The 26,195-nt window shown below is 40.1% G+C and overlaps 1 long non-coding RNA gene across 1 annotated transcript; it reads right to left on the minus strand.

Annotated features, from left to right (window-relative positions):
- Positions 1-324: 324 nt before the first annotated feature.
- LOC124274961 lies at positions 325-25,642 on the minus strand. Its single transcript, XR_006898096.1, has 6 exons — positions 25,524-25,642; positions 21,056-21,060; positions 19,898-19,906; positions 12,159-12,162; positions 1,913-1,920; positions 325-337 (listed from the first exon to the last, which is right to left on the minus strand). It is a non-coding gene; the product is annotated as an uncharacterized LOC124274961 (long non-coding RNA).
- Positions 25,643-26,195: the final 553 nt, after the last annotated feature.

Raw genomic sequence — 26,195 nt, forward strand, 5'->3', positions numbered from 1 at the left:
CTATATTTTTACACATATTAGCATAATTATCAAACTATAAAATCAAAATCCAATACCATTTCATCATATATTTTCTGGTTCTATTTGTGGGCATACACATATATTGTTAAAAGGAATAATTAGCTATATTTTAAAATATCATTAGATATTGCAAGAAAGTCATATTTCAAGTTGAGCAGTAACCATTTCTGGGAATGAATGAATCATTATGAATAAAAATGAATGAAAAAACACCTGACACCTAAATTCAGCATCCACAACCAGGAACATTAATTGGTCGCTCACTTACTTTTTTAAGCTAGTAGAGTAATTACAGTAAAGCGTATGAAAATGAATTCTATTTCGTTTCAGTTTCACGTTTCTACATTTTCTGCGCTGCTATATTTAGCTATTATGGCGGACATCGACTATGGAGCGCTGCCATTGGCATTTTTTGCGATCAGTAGTTAAAATAAAGGACACGAGTTGTGCAGCTGATTTTGATCTTGATAATTGTTTGTCGATTAAATACATAGTTGACAGTAAGACGTATAATTCTCCATATTAGTTATCCCAGTTCTGGTCGCAACACACAATAGGTTTCTTTATACTTCTCGTGGTGGAACATACATATATGTAAATGGTTATATGTTTATTGTGAACAGAAGAAAAAGGGAAAATGGATCTCGTGGAGATGCATTCAGAACGACTGCATATCAGTCTTAAAGAACCACTAAACTTTGTTTTTTGTTACTCTTTTAACCATTACATATGAAAGATTTGTGGTTAGTCTTATGCGGAACACCAAATTTATTCTTTGAAAACTTGTGGTTAATTAATACCGAGCGATTAAAAGTGGCCAAAAAGTCGCCTGCTTCCCTCTCGCCCGCCAACGAAACCACAGACAGGTTACGTAACTCTGTCGCCAGAGCACTGCAGTGACGTCATATGAGGAACGATTTTCAGTTAGTTGTATAGAAAGTGTGTAGCACGCTCATCATTTTGATGATTTCTCGACATCAACGACGACATGCCGAATCGTTGCTTTGTCGTCAATTGCTCCTAGGGGTCGGGTGATGGTGTCACCATGCACAGATTTCCACAGGACCCCGCAGTTCGTGCTAAATGGGTTATGTTTGTGAGTGCGAAGCGAGCGTTGTGGAAGCCTGAAATGATATCTTACTTGTGTTCAGATCGCTTCACGGAAGTTAAAGAATCAAAACTACTTACTAGTTATAGTAAAATATGTATATGATTGATGACCATAAAGATTCTCCATAACACAACTTGTAACATAACGGTTTCTTCCTCGGAAGTAAGGTTGTGGTCGAAGTAACAATAATATTGTAAGTAGTATTATATTGACACCCACCTCGCTGCCGGGAGAGAAATTGTTATGTTATACGCTATGTCATGCAAAATCCTATTGGCCATCAATAAAATACATATTTTACTACCAGTAGAAAGTAGTTTTGATTTTGTAACTCGGTGAAAACAAACCTAAATAGCATTTATCCACAGACTGGCGGATGTTCCCGACAGAGTCGCCGCCATTTTGAAAATCGTAAAGTCTGTTAGAATTAATGAGATTATAGTTTGTTTTCATCAAGTTAGAAAATCAAAACTACTTTCTACTCGTAGTTAAATATGTATTGGAATCATAACCAAAAGGATTTTGCATGACACAACTTATAACATAACGATTACTTCCACGGAAGCGAGGTGGGGGGTCGAAGTCACAATACTGCGCGATAAATTTCTTGCTACATTCACATGGTTAATGTCCACTCACCAGTATGTAGATACTAGTCAATGTGCGTCTTTATATTTGGTCTTATAATCCTAATTAGTTTATTATCATACTTTTATGCATATTGAAACTAAATAAAAAGCTGACGATCTGCTGATACTTATAGTGAATTTATAACAGAACTGTAATATCTAGACATTTTATAGTTTGCCAATGTGAATCATAATTCGCACACACACCCTAGTGTATGTTGTCTGTCTCATTACACTTCACAGCGAAAACAATGATTCTGTTGAATGCTACGACAAATGAATAAAAAACAAAATGTAAATATTAAAATTAAAACAGATTAAAGTTATAGGAACAATATCAGGCCATTACCTTGTTTGAGGAATGTATCCATCAATATCCACAAAACTGTTCCAAATGATGTGTCTTTTAACAGTTTAATATACGAAAAAAGTGATAAATCTTTTCAGGTATTGGTGTATAGTCTCATTGGTCACCCAAGATAGCACACCTGGCAACTAATTGCATAATGTCCCCCTTTCATTAAAACAGTAATTTAGTTAGCCAGTAATGGGCAATCAATCAATGTATTGCCGGTTAATCCTTTGAAAGAAGGACGTTGTTTTTACGCAGACACCGACACGGCAGAGTGTATTCAGTATAGATTAGTAAATCTACATACATAAACACTACCTTATGACAATTCCGCTGTGTAAGATAAAAGTAATTAATCAATCAGCGTGTTATCGGTTAATCCTTTGATCGATGTTTATAATGTTGAATATTTACTCCAGACACAAGAAATGCCAAATGGGAACCTTTGTCGGGTAATCTAAGTGTGTTACCACTAATTACACCTGTTATAATTTCATTAACTGACCATCAAGTGAATGATGACAAATAACATGTGTAGGCCCCTAACACGGGTTACAACAAGGGAGTATTAATTGCTGTATTGCATGTGAAAACTTATGGGCCGACACTGTTTTGAGAATACAAAAAGATTTTTACATGACATGATTAAATATCGAGGTAAAAAAACACAGAAAAGGGATCAAATTGGATCAGTCATTATACAAATAGGGCCTAACGACACCAATCAATTGTGACAGAAGCGTCTATGAAAACAAGTTGTAACTCGGAAACTAGGCAAAGCAGGAGACAAAATTAAATGCCAGTAGATTGTGAGAACATATAGCTTTCATTTTCCACAACAATTGTTACGATTTCAGGTTTATACAAGCCTGTAAACAAGATAATTTACCCCCTAAAATGTAGATGAATTCTGCATCGGCCCTCAAAGCTATTCCTCATATGACGTCACAGAGTCGCGCCGCTCTGATTGGTTGAAATTTCGTTCGCGGGTGAGTATTGTGCACTGTTGTCAAAAAGGTCGATTTAAGTCAATTAAAGGTCGAAATGAGTAGTTTTAATGACGAGGTTTCATTTATAACGATGCCAGGTAGTGATTTATATATTTTTACCCCCTAGGGTTTATGTGACCTTTAACAGTGAACGACATAATTTCCCAAGTACCTGGAGACCACAACCACGGACCTGTACACAGCGAAGTCAAAGTGAATCTTTTCGACTGTACCAAAAATACTGACGGCCCCCGCACAAACAACAACCTCCGGGGTTGCAATTGGCATGGCCGTCTCATGAAGGTTGTGGTAAAACAACATCCCACCCTATTCGAGATGGCCAAGTTCCTGGAAGATGAACAAGGACTGAACGAGGCAAAGATGCTTCAGTACAATGCCGGCCAAAGACTGTCCCCAAATAGAAGTACAGAGATTTGGAGGAACGACTAGATACCTTGAAGTTCAGGCTTGCAAATAACCACCCGACATTGATGGAGTACCTGGACAATGACAGATAGACAGACAGACAGTCACACAGGCTTTATTCAGTAGTTAAGGCCCAGTGGCCCACAGTACAATTGAAGTTACTCAATTACAACTATTGGTCACGTGACATTAAATTATGATTTTACATGTGATTTACGGATGGACATCAAATGTTTCATAAAAATGGCAACAGATTTAATAATATCAGCATTATTAGAATTAAGTACATTGAATATCGTTTGTGGGGCATCATTAGTGCATTTTAAATACTTCTTTCGGCAGGCAGAGAAAGTCTTACAGACTAATAATAAGTGTCGTTCGTCTTCAGTTTTACCAGAAGAACAATAAGAACATGATGAATCTTCCAATGTATTGTTATCTTTTCTAAAACGTTGTATTTTTAAGGCATGAAGAGAGATTTTAAATTTGCAAAAAAAAAAAATCTTAAAGGGACTTATCATTAAGAACACTGACATATTTTGCAGGTCGAACATCGATTTACATTGTGAATAATGACTAAGAAAACTGGATGAATTGACTGATGCGTATCAACTCTGAATATATATCTTTTATTCGTTGTTTAAATGTTGACAAAACATTTTTATATCACCAACATTTTGCTTAAATCAAACATTAGAAAAATCGCTTGAAAATAACATATTTCTCACATCTGAAGCCCATGAATACTTTCCACATTTATCCAGTGATAACAATATTTGACAGCTTTGATGGGGTAGCGATAATCAGGCATTCTTATAAGTTTAATCCAGTATCTAATAACTCTCATTTGACTCTCAATATGCATGTTATAGCATCCTGTTTCGCCAAGTATGGCTTTATTGGAAGCAAATATACCTTCTGTAAGAAATCTTTTAAAATAAGATGCATGGACATTTTCAATGGCTTCGAAATAATTTGCTCCCCATATTATATGGGAAATTATGACATGATTATATATGTTAAAAGAAATATACTAAATCACAACCTTTTGTAATATGTTATAAAGGATCAAAGAAAGTATACATTTACACACACACACATTCTTATTCTAAACCGTAAACAACACCATCCCAAATCCGATAGCCAGCGCGTATGCATATGCTTAAATTTGCTAGTACACATGAACGGCAAAATGGTATTATATCTACTAGTACCTAAATACTTCTTTATAGAGTCGCAAAGCGTAGTATTTTAAGCAAACACGTTGCTCGAAGTGAAGCCTTCATTTCTATATATTCTCAACAAACACACTGTGTCACAAGCGTTCGGTCTGGGTTGGCTCGAGTCGTCAAAAGCACCTAACACCTCAAAGGTGTATCTTTAATTGTGCTTAAATCCATAGATTAGTATTATATCTACCTACATATCACATTGAAATGTTACAAAATGCCACATGTAAAGGTAACTGCTCCGTTAAAGTGAAGCCCTTGTCTGCCCACCCTCAAAATAGCCTCAATCATAAGTGTTCAGTCTGTTCGGCCCGACTTGGCCCGGGCTGTCAAAAGCAACTTAAACCTCACACATGTATCTTGAAATGTGTTTAAATCCATAGATCATTATTATATCTACCTAAATGCCACATTGTGATGTTACAAAGAAAACTGGGTCTATAAAGTGGTATTTAGATAGATATAACTATATTCGTGGATGTAAACAGAATCTAGGATTCATCTGTGAGACTTCAAGATACATGTGCGAGGTTTAAGTTGCTTTTGACAGCTCCCGGCCAAGTGCGGCCAACAGAAACTTAACACTTTTGATTGAGGCTATGTTGAAAATAGAGAGTGAGTGAGTGAGTGAGTTTAGTTTTACGCCGCACTCAGCAATATTCCAGCTATATGGCGGCGGTCTGTAAATAATCGAGTATGAACCAGACAATCCAGTGATCAACAGCATGAACATCGATCTGCGCATTTCGGAACCGATGACATACGTCAACCAAGTCAGCGAGTCTGACCACCCGCTCCCGTTACGACAAGCATGGGTTACTGAAGGCACTTTCTAATCCGGACCTTCACGGGTGAAAATGCAGAGAGGAAGGTGAGTGAGTGAGTGAGTTTGGTTTAACGCCGCTTTTAGCAATATTCCAGCAATATCACGGCGGGGGACACCAGAAATGAGCTGCAGAGAGGAAGGGGCTGGAAAAGTGATATATAGGTAGATGTAATACTAATCTGTGAATTAAAACGCGATTCAAGATACATGTGTGAGGTTTAAGCTGCTTTTGACGGCCCGAGGTATGCCGGACCGAACAATAGTGGCGGTGATTATGTTTAGAGTGTGGGGAAGAGATCGTTTCATTTGAAGATGGGTATGCCTTACATACAATGAACAGTGGCCTTCTAGGGTGGTATTTGATTGGATATAGGTGTAAAAACATTTTCGGGTGGACAGAAATGTTTATCGGGAGTGACTGAAGCATTTTTTGCGTTTTAAATCCTGTTTCGTTTAACGATTCTTCTTTTAGACGTAACCTTGGTCAGCCACGTTCAGAGGCCGATAACCACTCGATATAGTCCGACGTCGCCCACGACGTCGCTCACGACGTCGCCCACGACGTCGTCCACGACGTCGTTCACGACGTCGCCCACGACGTCGCCCGTTATTTTTGTAGCCAAAATATATTTTACAAAGCGCGACGTCGTCTTTTTTATGCGACGTCGTGGGCGACGTCGCCCACGACGTAGTTCTTTTTTTACGCGCCACGCGATGGCAATTATAGGACACCATAGAGATGTGTTTGCCATGTTTCGAACATTCTCTGATTTTACTGGGATATATACATGGAAGTATCAGTGGAAGGCGATGGCAAAAAAAAAAAGACAGAAGTTGTTTGTAGTCCTGTTGATGTCTCATTCCGGTTTTAACATAGCCCTACAGCTCTTCAACTTTGTAAGGCTACTTTTCGTGATATCCTGGAACAAATTAGCAACGGGGACGGAGATGGTTAAATTTACCTACTGCGTAACCTATTTGTTCACTTTAGGAATGAATGTCGTTTGTATTACATCTGCTAGAAATAACTGGGATTTGCTCATTCAGAAGTTACATGAAGTCAAAGGAACTGTTGGACGGAGATTGGTCAAGTTGTACAAGTTCCTGTTGAGTATTGCGGTGGTGTTGGCTGCGGGACATTCGGCTTATATCTACACGTCACTGTCCAGGGTGAAGTCTGGCATGGACATTCTCACAATGTGTCGAATGGCCCCAGTTACCCCGGACATGTTTATCTGGAACATCCTCACTCTGATGTACGTCTTCATGAACATGTTCATGATAACCAGAGTAGTTTACTTACTAACGTTCTACTTTCTTGCTGCCTATCACATCGTACAGAAGTTCAACCTTCTGAAAAACAAAGTGACTGACTTGGAACAGCCTGGACGCCATGCCACTTCTAGCATAATTAAGGAGCTGAGACTTCAATATGAATACCCACTGTCCTTGACCAAAATGCTGGATTTGCTTCTCACCTGGCCAACTTTCCTCGTTTACAGTATTTTCCTACCCAATATATTTGTGTTCATCTATGTACTGCTCAGAGTACCATTGACAAAAGAGGAGTTTCCCTCTGTAATAGAGATTCTTGTAATGGCATTTATTTACATTGCCATTCTTACTCCAGCAGGGACCTATATCAACACTGCAGTAAGTATATAGTTTTTATCTCATAATCATAATCATCTCACACGTGGTAACAAGACACATCTAACCATTGCACATATTATGATATTAATGAAGTAATTCATTATTAATGGGGTTTGACTCTTGATCACCTTCTTAAAAGTCAAATCTGTTGTTTGCTTTAGACACCTTGTCATAAAAAAACACTAAGGACCAATGAAATTTAATCTCACCATCTTCGTTCTCAATACAATTTCGCCAGATATTTCAGCGTCACAGCTATATCAAGATAGATGAGTTATGGCCATAACTCAGCCATTTGCATTTAAAATGGAATGAAAGCTAGTAATTGGAAAGAGGTCAACGTGTTGGATCTATAACTTTGAGTGAGTGAGTTAAAGTTAAAGTTATGGCATATGTTATTTCAGCCATATTGTGCTTTAAGATAGTTATAAATTCATGATCATTGCGCAAATTTTTAAAACCTGTCGACGAAGGACAGTAAAACCAACTAGTATATCACAGTAATAAGAAATAAAAGTAGCGTATATCTCTATAATAATAGGATTTCAAATCAGGACAATACAATATAAAATAAGGCTGAGGATCGCCAACAATTGAAGGTACATCACCACTCTATAGCTTTGACTTTTAGTTGATTTTGCGAGTTTCCATTCTAAATGACTCAGCATAACCGTGTCTCTGCCTTTATCTAACACAACCGCGTGTATGCTGCTATATGTATAATTGATAGTGACGCTCAGTACATATGCAGCGTTTTAGTGGAATTGTAAACTTATATCTTGACTTAACCATGGCAAAGTTGTTTACCTGGCAGCACGGTCAAATACATCTCTAACATAAAACGTCTGTCTAAGAAAGCAGAGAGTAAGTGAGCCGAATAAGACAACAAGCAAAGATTCCCTCGCTATTAAATTCAGTTTGAGCATATACACGCCCTCTCTACCTTACATCACGACTTAACAAAACGAAGTCTCTTATTTCCGTGCTGTGTGTCCTGTCCATCGCCTTCTGTGATTCTAAGAACTCCTTTCCACTCAATATGATACAAAACCACTAGGAAACGTTCCCCAGCCACCCAGTTCAGTTTACACAAGTTCGTATCCACTCCATAACAGAAGACTCTTCGTATTTTCCCATACACCTGGTCATTCTGAACAGAATGTCAAACACTCAACAGTTATATCCATCTTCAAAGTATATGTCACATCTAATTCATTTTCATTCACGAGATGGATGGATTGGAAGGTGAGTGGAAAATCATCACTTTCGATGGAGTGAATTAAGCAACTCTTGGTAGTTGATGTTCTGTTGGATGTTTCAGATGAAACTATTACGTTTTATTAGATGGAGCCATTCATCTGCGGACTGATGTCGTACTGCTTTATTAATCAATTGTGAGATGATTATTAATAAAATGATCACATAACTGAACAATAGATACTATTCAGAATTAGAATTGTAATTGCAACGTAGATATAAAGTAATGATGATGAATAATGCACTATGTCAACGTCCATATATTCCCGACGTGAAAGGAGTAATCCCTTTCTAAGTCCATGCATATATCTTTCAGTCAAAAGGTACGGAAGACGCTCTTTATCAGACTGGAATAAACTGGAGTGATGGCAGGACCTCCAGAGCTGTAAGTAACTGTTTTACTTTCAAGTATACTCACAGGCCAAAAGGATTGCTAATCTTGTCAATCAGTCTTTGGATTTGAAACAGATATTACGTATGTTAATATTGTTGAAGAAACGCCATTAAGGAGTTGTTTAAATTGCATGAAACTTGCTAGAAGCATGGTACATGTTCACTTTAAAGAGGATTGAAAACCAGACACGTATCAGTTCCACTCAATATTGTCTCAGAAACTGCAAAAGTCAGAAAAACACACTCGTTCACGATTGATGAACGTTCTGGAAGTTCGACGTGTGGAGCGGTGGTTAATGTGCCAGATGGAGAGCTATAGGTATGTTTTCTGTTGGTATCTCGCAGTGGGACGTTGCTTTTGATTTAACGTCCATAAAATTACGATTGGTATATGTGGCGATTTTCCAGTAAGACTTGTTTTAGTAACTGTCAAGTTACAGACCATACTGGCCGCCTACCAGTAACGACACCATGTCATAACCTAGGATTCGAACGACGCCCCTCTGACACAAGTTCCAGCCAGCAACCCTAACGACACCATGTCATAACCTAGGATTCGAACGACGCCCCTCTGACACAGGTTCCAGCCAGCAACCCTAACGACACCATGTCATAACCTAGGATTCGAACGACGCCCCTCTGACACAAGTTCCAGCCAGCAACCCTAACGACACCATGTCATAAACGATAGATTCGAACGACGCCCCTCTGACACAGGTTCCAGCCAGCAACCCTTACATACCTATCTGAGACATAACTTGATGCGACTACCGCATCCGTGCCCGAGGGACAATTCTAACACCAGAACATCGACGTTGACGTCTCCAGTGGAAGAGACAAAAACATTTGCATTGAGGAGAATGTGATTTAAGAAGACCTTTTTCTGGACCGACGAGTCCCGCTTTCTTCGTCACCGATTCGACAGCATATCACGTTTCTCCAGGCACACGGGTGAACGTATCAGGGCAAGTGTCCTGTAGAGGGACATTTTGGAAGGTGGGATCGTTGTGATCTGGAGTGTGAACATCTGCAGCTTGGACTTCAATGACTGTGTTGGAGGGGAACTTGAATGCTGTGAGGTAACGAGACGGAACTCAGCAAGTGGCACTTCACCGTTTTTGTAACACCATTAAGTGACGTTTCTACAAGATAACACGAGGCCACACCTTGTTCGGGTGTAAGCATTATTTTAGTCAGAATGATCTTAGTGTGTTACCCTGGTCCCCTGATTTTGTTCCCATTAAACACGTGTGGCATGAAACGGGGCGACGTTTTCTTCATCCGAATCGTCCAACACTACAGGCACTCCACCAAATCTTTCCTCGCACATGGAATGGTCTTCGATGACCTTATTGAGGCCGATTTACCAGGTTTGCATCAATGCACAAGGTGGGCACACTTGCTGCTGACCGCGTGAACTTGCTTATGAATCTCCTCTTGCGTTGTGGCCCATTTGCATAGGCCAAGTACGCTGTTCGTATGGACTGTCACCATACATCGACTCATCCGTCTTTCAGTGGAATAGCATTTCATTCGTGGCAATAAACATTTTAACACTGATTCTCTTGTGCTGTGTTTGCTTGTGTGTTACAATAACCTTTGCCTATTAGTATACATATGCCATATGGTATTTGGCAGAACCATACGAACTATAAGATGTCTATGCCGGATGATATTCAATATTTCCAGGACGTTTTACAATAACAAGTCAACCTGTTCAACGTCCAGAACCAAGATAGAGCTCCATATTATTTCTCGGAGCAGCATATGCTTGTAGTAAGACCTACATAAATTGCTCTGCCCTTGTTTGAGTGTCATGATATCGTGGCAGTAAGATGAGCTTCTTGTGGCATCTATCACTGGTCAAGATTAGACTCTTCATATTAATTGACTATTCATATTAACTATCCATATTAACTGACTATTCATATTAACTGACTATTCATATTAATTGACTATTCATATTAATTGACTATGCATATAAGTTTTCCCAAAATCATGTGGATGGGGATGGTCCGAATCTGTGGGAGTTTGCCCATAACATCAGTCACTGTCACAATCTGGTCCAGACCTGACACATAACTGGCCAGTCATAGATCTGCAGTGTTACTGAATGTGCTTCTCAACAACACAGGATATAACTGTTATACTAGCTGATCATAGGATATAACTGTTATACTAGCTGATCATAGGATATAACTGTTATACTAGCTGATCATAGGATATAGCTGTTATACTAGCTGATCATAGGATGTAACTGTTATACTAGCTGATCATAGGATATAACTGTTATACTGGCTGACCATACACGGCAACGTTTATAAGTTTAAATGGGTAAGATGGAAATTAACATGTATATCTGTGTAAAAATAAATATACAAACATGATTATGATATGTTTATGATTAATATACATGGTTATTTTGGGTTATAATCATAGCTGTTGCACTACTTCTGTTATGTGTTTATCTGATCAGTGTTCATTAATAATAGTACATGGTAATGTATAGATATAAACATTTATAGATATATAACATTCTATGCATTTATATGCATGAATTCAGTACCAGACGTTCCTGTTTTGTGTCTCCACGTCCGATGTGGGAATCACAGCTCTTGGATTCCTTACCATCAGCAAGGGAACCGCACTTACGGTAAGCCCAAAAGTCCTCAGAAAAACTGTGGTACCTCCCAGGCAAAGTATTGTCCTGTTACAATACACTATCTCTCTGCTGCTTTCTACAGGTGTGTGTTTCAACTACAATACGCAGGTCAGTAACAAATGGACTTGGGCCAGACAAACAGTGGTATATACCATGAGATATTTCCAGCGCTGTCGAGGAATTCCTGACCACCAGCAATTGCTGTTTGGGTTTGAAATGGATATCGGTTGTTTACAGTATGTTGCGATATGATCAGACAATGATTGACATTATGAAAATACGACACATGACATGTATAATGCATTCCGGAGAGTTTGGGTAGTCTAGTGGTTAGGTCGTTCGCACGTTACACCGAAAACCAGGGTTCGATTCCCCACATGGGTACAAAGTGTGAAGCCCATATTTTGTGTCCCCCCGCCGAGGAATATTGCTAAAAGTGGCGTGAAACCAAACTCACTTACTCAGTCACTCATAATACATTCCGTCGCCGTTTATGTTATTTGTTGCGGACCTCGCGACACCTGCCATCATATCAAACGACATTGTGAATGAGATCAACGTAGTTATGGTAGGATGACGAAAGTAGACAGTCATCTGTACCTAGCATGACACCACTGAGGAAAAGTTATCTTTTGTTTTACAATGTGTATGTTTTACCATGTATGCTAAAATAAATCTATCATGCCACTGTTCATTTCTTTTTCCAGATGGTAGGGACTATCGTGTCCTATGTCATTGTCATCCTGCAGTTTCCCACAAGCTCTGACTCCATACAGGTCCGACCCAATGCAACATTATATCCATAGTTAGAAACGTCATTGGACTGTGAGACAACAGAGCGTTAGTGGACTATGCTTTTCGGGTCGTTCATTTTGTGATGATTGTCAAGATCTCAAAGAGAGGTTATACTTGGGTTGTCATGTGAAGCTACACCTCTCTAGACAGCAGATACATCCCTATATGATAGGTATATATGTGCCAGATTGATGAAAGTTATCTTTGCCTCTTGGTTCCTGGAAATAATATTACCATTTAGAATTATGTTGTGATGTATTCCGTTGTATGTTCAGTATCTGTTGGTTATGTCACTTTTGTTACAGCATGGTTGTATGCATGACGTTTGTGACCAAAAAACATTGATGGGCAATATAAAACGATGGTTTTGATCGTGCAATTGAGCTGTTGCGATGACAAAACTAGCAATTTTCATTTATGTTTAATAGCTAAATATATATAGGGTGAGCCCCAACACCAACACTAAGTGTGACGATCTTTATAGCATGGGAAATCGACTTTCTTGCAAGTTGGATTACTGTTGCTGAGAGGTTACTTATACCATCCTTGTCTTTATTGCTACGATCACTGCTCTTGTTATACATTACCTTTGACGTTGTTCCTTCACACTAGTTCCTGCTGCCAAAGTGATACCTGTATTGATTTGTGAATTTTCGTAGTTACAGAATACAGTTGTTATTTACAGCACATTTCTCTGTTGGTTTTTCACCTAGTTGATGTATGGGCTGATTCGCGGTTAACATTTTACCTACAACTTGGAAATCGATGTATACAAATATGGCATTCGCCTTCTATGAGACTGATCTGTATGCGACATAGGGCGCCAAGGTTCATATCAAGACTTGACAGGTACGTTCATGCAGACTGTTATACAGATACATAAAACTTATAAAAAATAAAGAGGTGCTTATATGAGATGGTATAAGGTAATATTACATGTAATTATAATTGGAACATGTCATTCAACTGAATACTGATCTGTCCTGATCTTTGGCTGCAAGATGCAAGACATATTGTTGGCTGCGAATAATGGCCTGTCTTTGGCTGGACCATTATTTTCTGGAAATATGTTTCACCTTCAAGTCCAAAATTCAATTTTTCCTTCTACTAAAACATGTGGTAGCTTTTCTACTGGTTTCAAAGCAATATATATTTTTTCTAGATATTTAGCAAACTTGTATTAGAGCGAAAGGGTAGATGGGTTTCGGCGCCCTAACACCTTTAAATCTGTCATAGGTGAGTCAGCGTCACATTACTGGTGTGATCCATTCACTTCAGATCGATGCTCATGCTGTTGATCATTCGATTGTCTGATCCAGACTCGATTATTTACAGACCTCCACCATATTGCTAGAATACTGTAAAACTAAACTCACTCACTCAATCACACTACTTCTGGGACAAAATGAGTTCTTGCACGGACCCATGACCATGGTGTTTCGCTACAGCAGCAGCTGTGAATCCATAACTGTTCCTCCCATCTTTATCTACAACATTGTTCGAGAGGACATACTTCACAATCTCCAGATGTCCTCCAGTACATGCATAAAGGAGGATATTGTTCCCAACGCAGTCATGTAGTTTCAGATCACCACCCCATTCAACAAGCAAATCAAACACGAGCTTGTGTCCTTGCTGTGCTGCCCACATGACTGGCGTCCTCAAGAACTTGTCAATGGAGTTGATGTTGACTTGGGTCTGTGACAGGATATATTTCACTATATCCACATTTCCTCCGTTACATGCCGAGTGAAGGATGTTATTATTGAAAGCATCTTTTAAAGACAGATCAACTCCCTGGTTAACAAGTAACATGAACGCATCACCTCTTCCATATGATGCTGCCAGCATCACTGGGGTCCTCTGGTACTCTCCTCTGCTGTTGATGCTGGCCTTGTGTTCCGAGATAATGTACTTCATGATCTTCGCATCTCCCCCAACACTGGCATAGTGAAGGATGTTATTACCGCCACCATCTAATATTGATAGGTCAGCTCCTTTACCAACAAACAAGTCAAACATTTCACCGTTTGCTTCCTGTGCTGCGCACATCGTAGCAGTCTTCCCGTTCTGTCCCTGATGGTTTATGTCATCATCGTCATCAGACAAGATGTGCTTAAAAGCAGTTAGATCACTCTCGGCATCGTGGACATTGGGTAAACCTTGGTCCTTGACTGGGGAAGGTACCTGTGACTCTGTGGACAGAATGTACATTTTATAGCAAATTTACATTGAATAAGCCGTGCCCGTAGAATCAGTAGTATGTTGCCTTTAACCATGACATTGGTACAGTTTCACATATACTCAAACGTTGATTTCTCGAAGATAGTTTTGGGATTGGGAGTTTTAGTAGACTCTGGGGTATTGTGTTGACCGTGAGCAGCATTATGGTTACATCGTCACATCATTCTTCTCTTGCTTACCATTTGCGTAATTTGACTTTTGATTCCATTCATTGTGCACATTCCACGACCTGTTGAAAACTACTGATATAACCTCCATTGAAGTGTAAACCGGCATTGCGTTACTCCTCACTTTGGCAGAAAAAACGATATATACAGTACACCAAAGGACAGCGTTCAACGTGGGGTACTGCTCTGCTGCGTCAGGCACAAATTACTTCCGTTTTTAGCCATAATTTGTGAATGTGGGATGCAACCCACTGGGCAGCGCACCATTGTCCTTTTCGTGAACACCTGGTGTCATCACAGAATTTCAATGATCCATTCCATAATTTGTTCAGCCAATGCTCCCTTTACACCAAACGGCATTTCTTTCTGAGGATAATTAAGACTTTTTTGTCTATGTCTCTCCCTCCCTCCCTCTCTCCCTCCTCTCCCTCCCTCTCTCTCTCTTCCTCCCTCTCTCTCTCCTCTCTCTCTCTCCTCCTCTTCTCTCTCTCTCTCCTCTCTCTCTCTCTCTCTCCTCCTCTCTCTCTCTCTCTCTCTCTCCTCTCTCCCTCTTCTTCTCCCTCTCCCTCCCTCTCTCTCTCTTTATATATATATATATATATATATATGTCTCAACTGTATCTGCAACACCAATGTTAACATATGGTGTATTTCTTCTCTCGTTTCACGTGCTACAAACACACACACACACACACACACACACACACGCTTACACACACACACACACACACACACACACACACACACGCTTACAGGCGCTTACACACACACACACACGCTTACACACACATAACTATTTACTATATATTAATTCCTTATATTATATTAATGTCATGCAAAGCAGCATGTTGTGCCAGGGGGAATATACTCTCGAGATGCTGCACTGATCATTACATACAGGAAAACAACAGATGATGGTCCATGTTTGTGGAATGGTCTCATGACAGAAAACAAGGCCGAGTAGATAAAACGTTCGCTCATGGCTCCCTCCCAAGAGAAGCCAACTTTTTGTGTCGTCCGCCATGGTATAGTTGGATTTGCAACAAATGTAAGATTATATATGGGACACAACTGACGCTTACTCACCCATGATAACAGAGCACTGTGACTGGGTCCTCTGCCAGGGTACAGCTGGGTTGACTAACATGGAGACCAAATATTACATATCTTGGTGTCTGTGCATGCTGAACTGGGTGCAGTTAGAACACATTCATTGTCCTTGGACAATACTAAACACTTTTTGATAGCGCCAGTGCATTCACAAGTTTTATGTACGGAAAAGGTCTCATACATTATTTATACCCATTGTGTTGTTCCCTTCAACACCTTACTCCTCTCACACATGTATCGATTGTTTACAAGCCTCTTTTATATAGCAATACTCCTGTGGCGTTAGGCAACACATAAACAGTGACTATTTTATGCGAGAGTGAGTTTAGTTTTATGCCGGTTTTTTTTCAATATTCCAGCAATACGTCTGGGACACCAGAAATGAGCTTCATATATTGTACCCATGTTGGGAATCGAATACGGGTCTTCGGAGTGACGAGCGAACGCTGTAACTTCTAGGCTAATATGTGTGAAGCCCATTTCTGGTGTCCCCCGCCGTGACATTGCGGGAATATTGCTAAAAGTAGCGTAAAACCATACTCACTCATTCTTTGTGACTGCAGCGTTAAGGTGTTATGTTCTGCTGGCTGCCAAGTGATTCTGGCCTTAGAGGCAACTGTTACACCGATGCCTCCACAAAAGTTGTTCTAAACAAGTCCACTTGAAGCCCAAACTTTCATTGGTACATAAACTCCATACTCAAACCATTGATTGGAAGTCACACTTATTCTGCGTTTGCTTGACATGATGACGTCCTGTTGCATCGGTCCTTCATGGGACAGTTATTATACACATTCATTGTTTTCATTAAAAGGTGGTGATGCACCTGGCATTCCCTACAATGGTCAAATAACGACCAAGCACATTTTGATCAAATGTGTTGATTTTGGTCCTATTATAAATCGTTTTCATGGCATTGGACATACCTTATCTAAACCTTTCAGAACGGATTCTAACTCCCTGAATTTAGTATATTTGGAAGGAATTATGCCTTATGGTAAAACACATTTTTTTTATCTCAGCAGCCAGTTTTCACTCACGGATGTGATATTTTAATGAAATTTTAGAGAGCATATTTGGTGCCCTTGATTGAGCGTCATGGTGTCCCAGCAGTACATTTGATACCCTTGGTGGCGCGTCATGGTATCCCAGCAGTATATTTGATACCCTTGGTTGTGCGTCATGGTATCCCAGCTGTATATTTGATACCCTTGAATGAGCGTCATGGTATCCCAGCAGTATATTTGATACCCTTGATTGAGCGTCATGGTATCCCAGCAGTATATTTGATACCCTTGATTGAGCGTCATGGTGTCTCAGCAGTATATTTGATACCCTTGATTGAGCGTCATGGTGTCCCAGGAGTAAGGGTAGTATATCCTGATATCTGAGCAAAAGCGTCGGAAGCTTGAGAAGCAGAAGCGACAAACTGGACTCACTGTCCACAAGCAGATGCATGCTGCCCAGAGAAACCAAGTGAATGAGCTTATTCACCAGGCTAAGTCCAGCCATTACAATGCTGCTTTGGAAAACGCAGGGTGTCAGAAAGAGATATTTCACATTTCCAATCAACTTCTCTTCAAGCAAAAGACAAGATTTCTTCTCTGCCAAGCACTAAGTCACTGGATACAATAGTGAATCAATTCTCAGATTTCTTCACTGAGATGATTAGGACGTATTGTTCATGTCTGCTGAACATTGATGCAAGCAGCAGGAACTTTACATCAACAGAAGTGCTATTCAATGGTACTTCATACCTCACATGCTTTTGCCCCACATCAGTAGAAGAAGTCAAACAACTGATAATGAAGAGTCCTTCCAAATCATGTGCTCTCGATCCAATGTCAACTCACATTCTCAAGGAATGCCAAGAATCTGTGATTCCGATTCTCACTCATGTCATAAATCAATCTTTTGATGAGTGTTTTGTACCACCATTGTTAAAAGAAGCACTTTTTACTCCTTTGCTAAGAAATCTCAGCTCGACCCTGAAGTGATGAAGAACTATCGGCCAGTGTCGAACTTGCCCTTCATTTCAAAACTAATCGAGCGATGTGTGGCGAAGAGACTTCACGATCACATGACCCTCAACAGATGTCATGAGGTGATGCAGTCAGCCTATAAACGAGGCCATAGCACCGAGACTGCATTGGTCCGGGTTCAAATTGACATTCTACAATCAGTAGAGAATGATGGAGCTGCCATTCTTGTGTTATTAGATCTTTCCTCCGCTTTTGATACCATAGACCACAGAGTGCTTCTTCATACACTGGAAAAAGAGACTTGGTATCACTGACAAGGCTATATCTTGGATTGAGTCCTATATCTCTGGACGGCACCAATCCGTTCACATTGAACGCACAAGATCAAAGAAAGAAGAACTGCTCTTTGGAGTTCCACAGGGTTCAGTCCTTGGTCCGATCCTGTTCACAATGTACACTTCACCTCTTGGGGATGTCATACGAGAATATAATCTGCAATTCCATCTGTATGCAGATGACACCCAATTGTACATATCTTTTAGACCACAAAGTAAACCATCCGTTGAATTCTCCTTTGCTGTGACATCTCAGTGTGTTTCTGATATCCTTGAATGGATCATTTCTAGTCACTAACACATGAAGCCCTGGGACAGTTGTCATACTTTTCGGCTTAGTCTGTGAAAGGGGACACACTTGTGACAATAGAGAAAATCTGTTCAGACTAAAAATGACTAATGACTAATAACTAATGCCATTGTGGACTGTCAGTCTGTCTGTTGGGAAGCCTGTGGACTGCTAGTTCTGCTTGTGTTGCTTTGGACTGCTAGTTCTGCTTGTGTTGCTTTAGTGCAATTACTGTTTTGCAAAACCAAAAAAACATGACCGTTTTTAATCAGTCTAAACATAATTAAACCCGTCCCCATGCCAGTGTGGACCGTCAGTTTGTCTGTAGGAAAGCCTGTGGACTGTTAGTTCTGCTTTTGTTGCTTTGATGCAATTTCTGTTTTGCAAAACCCCCAAAAGTGACTTTTTGTTCAGTCATTAGATCTCGACTTGACATACAACAACCTGTGAAAGTTTAGTGTCAAGTCTTTCACATCTCATGTTTACAAAGTTGTTGGGATCACAGGTGATGTTGATATTAATTAGATAATGGTACTTTAGATAGATGTATTGTAAATGGGGCTTTTTTAGGGTTGCTGTTAGATCTGGTAATACCATCAGCACAGTTACCTTGAATGAGTGAGTGAGTTAAGTTTTACGCCACACTCAGCAATATTCCAGCTATATGGCGGCGGTCTATAAATTATCGAGTCTGGACCAGGCAATCCAGTGATCAACAGCATGAACATCGATCTGCGCAATTGGGAACCGATGACATGTGTCAACCACGTCAGCGAGCCTTATCCCGTTTGTCGCCTCTTACGACAAGCATGGGTTACTGAAGATCAATATTCTAACCCGGACCCTCACAGATCAGTTGAAAATACTTGTGGTTACATTCACCGTAAGTCATCATATATATTTAGTTGCATTTTTACAGTAGCGCATACTCATTACAATTCATAATGACAAAAAAACTAAATGTCAACTTGACCCGTACTTATAAAACATGTCGATATTTGAATTTATGGAAGCTGCATATCTAGTTAATCTGTAATAGTCAGTTAGCTCCCTTCGGATTTCTTTGAACTCTGGTACTTTCTTTTGTGATCTTCTGGTAAATATATAATGTGATGTTATTAATGTGATGATGTTAAGTGGGTTATTATTTCTTTCGGCATAGCCAAGGAAAACAATTTCTTTTCATATATCTATATTTATCTGAGGTTCTTATAGCAGGCAATTTTTTAAATCAAGCCAAACGGAGTGTAGATTCCATTTCTGTAGAACAATAGCTGCATAAATCGCTTTCAACATATCCCATTTTATGAAGGCGAAAATGTGTGTGCAAAATCTGAACCATTGAAACTTGGTAAAATCTGTGCATTAAAACACTAATGAATTACACTGATGCTTTTGTATCAATGTTTTGTAGAAATATTGTAAACTTTTCTGAGCTTTCAATAAATGAGCAATATGAAATGGTAGTAAAGGATATGCAATCAGTTTTGTTCATTTTTACCATATCCTGTTTCCTACAATATTGTTTAATAGATTGTATGATGCCTAAACAATCAAAGTAGTTTATGACAATGGAGTTTAGATTACAAAAGTCTCTATAGGAGTAAAATTGTCGTTTGTCTCTAAGTTTTATTCTTCAATAATCCAAGACAAACGAATCCTACTTTGCCAGCCAAGACCGGTAGAGTTATCTCCCTTTGACCATAACTCAAACAAGGAAGACGTTTCTTCAAACTCATTGGAAATGGAAGTGTCGTAAAATCCCTTGGCTTTTTCGCCTACACAGTAGGCGGATCTGTCGATCTCTTTGAGCTTGTAAACAATTCTCGATGTAAGTATCGATGCCGAAACTGAGTGGTGGGTTTCGTGATGTTGGTAAATAACCACGGGGCCGTATAAATGCCAAACGGCAGGACCCTCCATTGGTAGTGGTTTACAGAGCTGGTATCTGCGCCGAGGGGTAGTTTCGCCGAACTGGATCGCTCGTCGGCAGTGGAGATCGTCAGTTAAATAGATTGTAGCCCGAGCTGAGTGTAGATACGACGAAGGAGTCCCAGTCGTGCGAACGTCTCTGACACTCACTGCTTCTCGGATCCAGGTCCACGAGCTGAGTCCGGGTTCTGCGCACCTGAGATGGGTCGGACTCCACCCTGTGTAACACAGTGGGACACTACAACTGGAATAGAAGAGTCCACAAGAAGCTGAAACAACATGACCGTCAACACTTTTTACCCCTGAATAACACCTTTTATGCGAACTTTATATCAGAGGGGTCCGGGCCAAAGCGATGTAGAAATATCTGAACGAATGGGAGAATGACCTCGCACGAGAAAACAACAGAAGAGGGGATGGGGGCAATACGTTACGTTTTTACTGATGCTCTAAATCTACATTTAACGCCGAAAAGTACGTCACAGAGAATCTACCGAGAAGTCGGGATGGTGGGGGTAGACTAGTGGTTAAGGCGTTCGCTCGTCACGTCGAAAACCCGGGTTCGATTTCCCACATGGGCACAATGTGTGAAGCTCATTTCTGGTGTCACCCGCCGTGATGCTGCTGGATTATTGCTAAAAGAGGCGTAAAACTAAACCTCACTCACTCACTCACTACCGAGAACTCATCGGAGAGCACTAGGTAATTTTAGCTGCGGCACTGCCCCTCTACGTATTGAAACTGATCGTTAAACCAACACACCAGAAGAAGAGAGAAAGTGCACGTGGTTTACCTGTAACGATTGTGTTGAGGACGCGTATCATGTTGTACTGCATTGTCTATTATATCCCGATTATCACTTAGCCTTAATTTATCAACGTAAGTCAGGGATTAACAATTTGGATATTTTAAGTGACGTTGAGAAAGCGTGTTTTATTATGGTATGCCAGGACGTTGTTTATTTTGCTGCCAAAACGTGCAAACTTGTTTTACAGAGGAGAGGTTTGCTGTATGACAACTAATATGTCAGTATTCATCTTATTTGTGTTGTGTATTTTATTTATTTGATTGTATGTACAATTTCATGTAATTTATTACTTATAGTCTCTCATAACCCATGTAATCACGTTTTATATATACACGATTTTACCCTTTTGGACCATATGTATTTTATGTATAAATTGAGGTGAGACTTTAATAAATTGTCTGTCTGTCCGTCCGTCTCTCTGTCTGTCTGTCTGCTCAATTGGACAAGTATAAGATCGACTGTGCTTGAGCAGAGAATTAATATGGATGTAGAAATGGCCCTGTCGCCTTAACTATTAGCAGCTGAAATGGCTAATGTGAAGTGACGGAATGAACGGACCAGTACAGTTAGGGCATCATTTTATATGTTTCACGTAGCCACCAAATTCTGAATATGGGTCAGTCGGGGAACAAAATGAATAAAGACAAAATTATCTAAATAATGTTCTTGATTCTCGTTTATTGTAATTCTTATTACAATTTCTCGCGATCTTTGGACGGCAGAGGCAGATTAATAGATAAACATTTTATATGACGAGGCGGTACGTTTTAGGTTCGAGTCGGCGGTGTTGGAATGAAAAAATAAGAAGGGTCGGTCGTGCGATGAGAAAAATGCACTTTCAGTGCTTTCTGTGCTTGTAGAGAGGTGTATAAAGGACAGGGTTTCTTTTCGCACTGTTATGGAGTCCCAACTGTTGGGCAGAGGGACATAAGAATACATTATTTCACTGAATTGATGTATGTCTCCTTACATGCATTACCGACGAGTGTACGGGATTGTATGAACTTATATTATCACATAGCAGACTGAGTCTCGGGAGTAGCAATCAGCGAACATGACTACTCCAGATACGTGGGACATACTGCACTTCCCATATGTGACAGTAACCTAGAGGTTAAATCATTCGCCTTGGTACAATTTTCCAAACGGGGTCAATTTGTGAAGTGTTCACTTCGGTGACTTGGTTGATTTGGTTGATAGGACGTCATCCTTTCCCACGTTGATTGAATCTGATATATGTGAATCACAGACCGTGATGTACAGGGAGTCTACAGCTAGAATACTGCTACCTTAAATGCCCAATTTAAACCCTCTCCGGTCAGCCCTTTAATTCACCCAAGGGCTTGAAGTTCCAAGTTTACAATAGAAATGAAAGTGAGACAGGGGGTTGAAGTATCGTAAAATTATAGTCCTACTGTGGGGGTACGTAAGTCCCAAAACATTTAAAGAACATTTAAATATACCACTATCTTCTATGGTAGAATTTGTGTTGTTTTAATTCATGGTTAGATTGTCTAAATTGCTAACAGCTGAAGGGATTGTGTAAATCCAGCTGGGTTCCATGCAGGAAGCAAATGTACTGTAAGTCCCCATGGTCCCTAGTATGGTGATCTACCTTCAACGGTTGGCAACCTGTAGCCTGTTTTTTATTGTATAGTCTTCTGTAGCTAACAGTTTTAGATTTACATACCAGTTTTAAATTCATAACTGTGATATTCTAGTTGTTTTTACTTCGTTGACAGACTTTTTATAATGTGTATGCATTTCTGGTAATGATCATGGAATCGCATTCACAACGCTTTTGTGTAGTGGGCGAGTGAGTGAGTTTATACCGCTTTTAGCAATATTCCAGCAATATCGCGGCGGCGCAGACCAGAAATGGGCTTCACACATAGTACCCATGTGGGGAATCGAACCCGGGTCTTCGGCGGGACGAGCGAACGCTTCAACTAATAGGTTATCCCACCGCCCCTCTTTTGTGGAAATTAGACGAGTACAACAGGTAGGTCATTTTTGAACACTTATTTCCAGTGATCTAATAATATACACACACTGTTGTGTGGCCCATTGATGTATCGAATTTACATATCTGGACGTGAACATGACCGCCTCCGTGGTGTAGTGGCTAGAGCGTCCGCCCGGAGAGCGGAAAGTCGCGGGTTCGATCCCCGGCCGGCATGGTATCTCAGTGAGCTAGTCTGGGCTAGTACAAGCAGCCACACATACACACGTATGCACGTCGTCATGTGAGCGAAATATTCTTAAGTGCGACGTTAAACCCCATTTCATCTCACCTCTATGTGGACATTTGTATGCTTTCTTTATCCATCAATGGTTGGTTCTGTTGCCCTTCATCTTCACCATCACGCCGAAGACCCGGGTTCGATTCCTCACATGGGCACAATGTGTTAAGCCCATTTCTGGTGTCCCCAGCCGTGATATTGCTGGAATATTGCTAAAAGCGGCGTAAAACTAAACTCAGTCAGTCAGTCATCTTCACCAGAACAGTGTTTGACTGTAGGATTAACGACGAGTCCCCCTTTATAACAAATCTGTTTTGTCGGAAAATCTTGACTAGTTATTATCTTAAATTTTATATTTAATATTTATAATCTTCATGCATCATGTTCAGAAACGAAACACCATCAGCACTTCATACCTTATATTTGGGATTACACTTTCTCAGTAAAATACAGATTCTGGTACGTTTGTTAGATTGAGTCCCATCCGGGATTTGAACCCATACTCTCAGCGATCTATCCGTGGTGTCTGAGTGGGTGAGATCGACGAACTTGTGTGCAATATTTATTATTATCATATACCTATGAATAATATGGACCATTTGCACATGCAATACTGGCTGTCGGCATATGTCCTTATTGATCACCCGGGCCGAAAATGCATATCAGCCATATCAGTCCAAGGACCGAAATTCTATATCAGCCGTATTGCCCGGCTAATAAACTGGTACGAAATGGATGCACGCAAACGCTAGAAAACTTCAATAGACAGAGCCTAGTTTATTTTAGAGTTACGTCCCTTGCGTCGTCTCCTCGACTTGCTGTCCATCAAGAAGTAGTGGAAAAGTGGGTTTTATTCTTCTTACCGTTTTTTGACTGCTTCAGTATTTACAGATGTGGTATATGATGATAAGGTTATGGTATGATAGTTTCCCTTTCGCCATTCATATATGCTCTCGACTACCATATCAGCCACCAGGGGCTCCTGCCCTCAGGCTGGTATGGTAGTCTCGGGCTGATGTGACTGGCGAAAGGAAAACTGTCTTCAACCCATACCCTTGCATGTTCATAAGAAAACTCAGGTCGGCTCGCCTTTCTTTATCTATGTGTATTAAAACAATGATTCCAAAACAAATTACTCAGATCAACATCAGAATTATAATTCCAAGTCTAATTCCAAGTGTTCTGTGGGTTTTGTTTTTTTTCAAAACCAATTACACAAATAGTTGTTGATCGTAGTAATCCTAATACCATTTTAACGTAGGGAATCAAACCCGGATCTTCGGCGTGACGAGTAAAACCTGTAACCACTCGGCTACCTCATAACCCCTCGCCTTTAGGATTCTTTTCTTTGGTATGACCTTTCCACATTCATCCTAGAGGGTCATAGCGTGTCAATGCAAGTCTGAAACAAACGTATGTCAATCCTGAATTGCCATTCTGACGTTAAATAAAAATTATATTTTCAAGTCAAAACATTGATTACATAACAGTCTCGTTTCCTGCTGACTGGTTTCCGTCCTATTGCGCAACTTAGTACAATGACCAGTCCCGAATTTTGAGACCAATTCATTCAACTGGATATATATACTCATGCCAATAATGGTTGTCACCCCCCCTCCCCCCCCCCCTCTCGAATTAAAAAATTGAAGGGGGTGACAACCATTATTGGCATGAGTATACATATTAATCAGTATTATTTGGTACATCTAAGCACTTGTATAATGCAACAATACGCCCCTTCTAATCCTTGCCAACACGTCGTGCAGCGTGCTCTGTCGCACATCGTGCTCTGACAAACGGAAATCTGGAAATCGTGGAAATCTCAAAACGAGGTTGGGTCGCTAGAAAAGTTTGACGGTCTGGTACGGACTTGATATTATATCAATCACATTGTACGTTACAAATATACACTGAATACACACAAAAAAAACACATAACAGGGGTAAACAGTGTGCCAGATGAATTGTGATGTCCGTGACGTCTTAGTTAAGGTCATGCTGCCTAAACCTCGCCATAAAATATAGAAATACGATTTTATTTAAGTTTAAATTAACATTCGTTTGTAAATACAAGGAATTGGAATTGAGTGTTACCATAGTTGTTTGTAGTGTCTCTTTTCACTTTCACACGAGAAAATTCGGATCGGCTGAAAAGTAGGTCATTGTCTAAATTGGTTAATGAGACTCATGTTTCGGTTTGCTATCTCAAATTTCCCCAAATGAATGAAACGGATGCCATGATGATATAAAAGAAAGCTCTCATCCTTGCATGCGCAGACAAAGTTTAAGCATTCTTTATCTATACCGGTTGCCGAACAGTTATCGCCATATTTTAGCAGTATTTACAAAATTACTCACCAGTGAAGGTCCGGGTTAGAATATAGATCTTCAGTAACCCGTGCCTGTCGTAAGAGGCGACTAACGGGATCGGGTGGTCAGGCTCGCTGACTCGGTTGACACTTGTCATTGGTTCCCAATTGCACAGATCGATGCTCATGCTGTTGATCACTTGATTGTCTGGTCCAGACTCGATTATTTACAGACCGCCGCCATATAGCTGGAATATTGCTGAGTGCTAAAACACTAAAACCCACTCACTCACTGATGGTGCTGAGTATCATCTAGTCCAGACTCGATTATTTACAGACCGCCGCCATATAGCTGGAATATTACGGAGTGCTAAAACACTAAAACTCACTCACTCACTCACTCAAAATTACTCCGTCGTTCGTAAAATTAGTGA

The sequence above is a fragment of the Haliotis rubra genome, unplaced genomic scaffold, assembly GCF_003918875.1.
Source record: "Haliotis rubra isolate DU_JTF1 unplaced genomic scaffold, ASM391887v1 Scf1969, whole genome shotgun sequence".
Lineage (NCBI taxonomy): Eukaryota > Metazoa > Mollusca > Gastropoda > Lepetellida > Haliotidae > Haliotis > Haliotis rubra.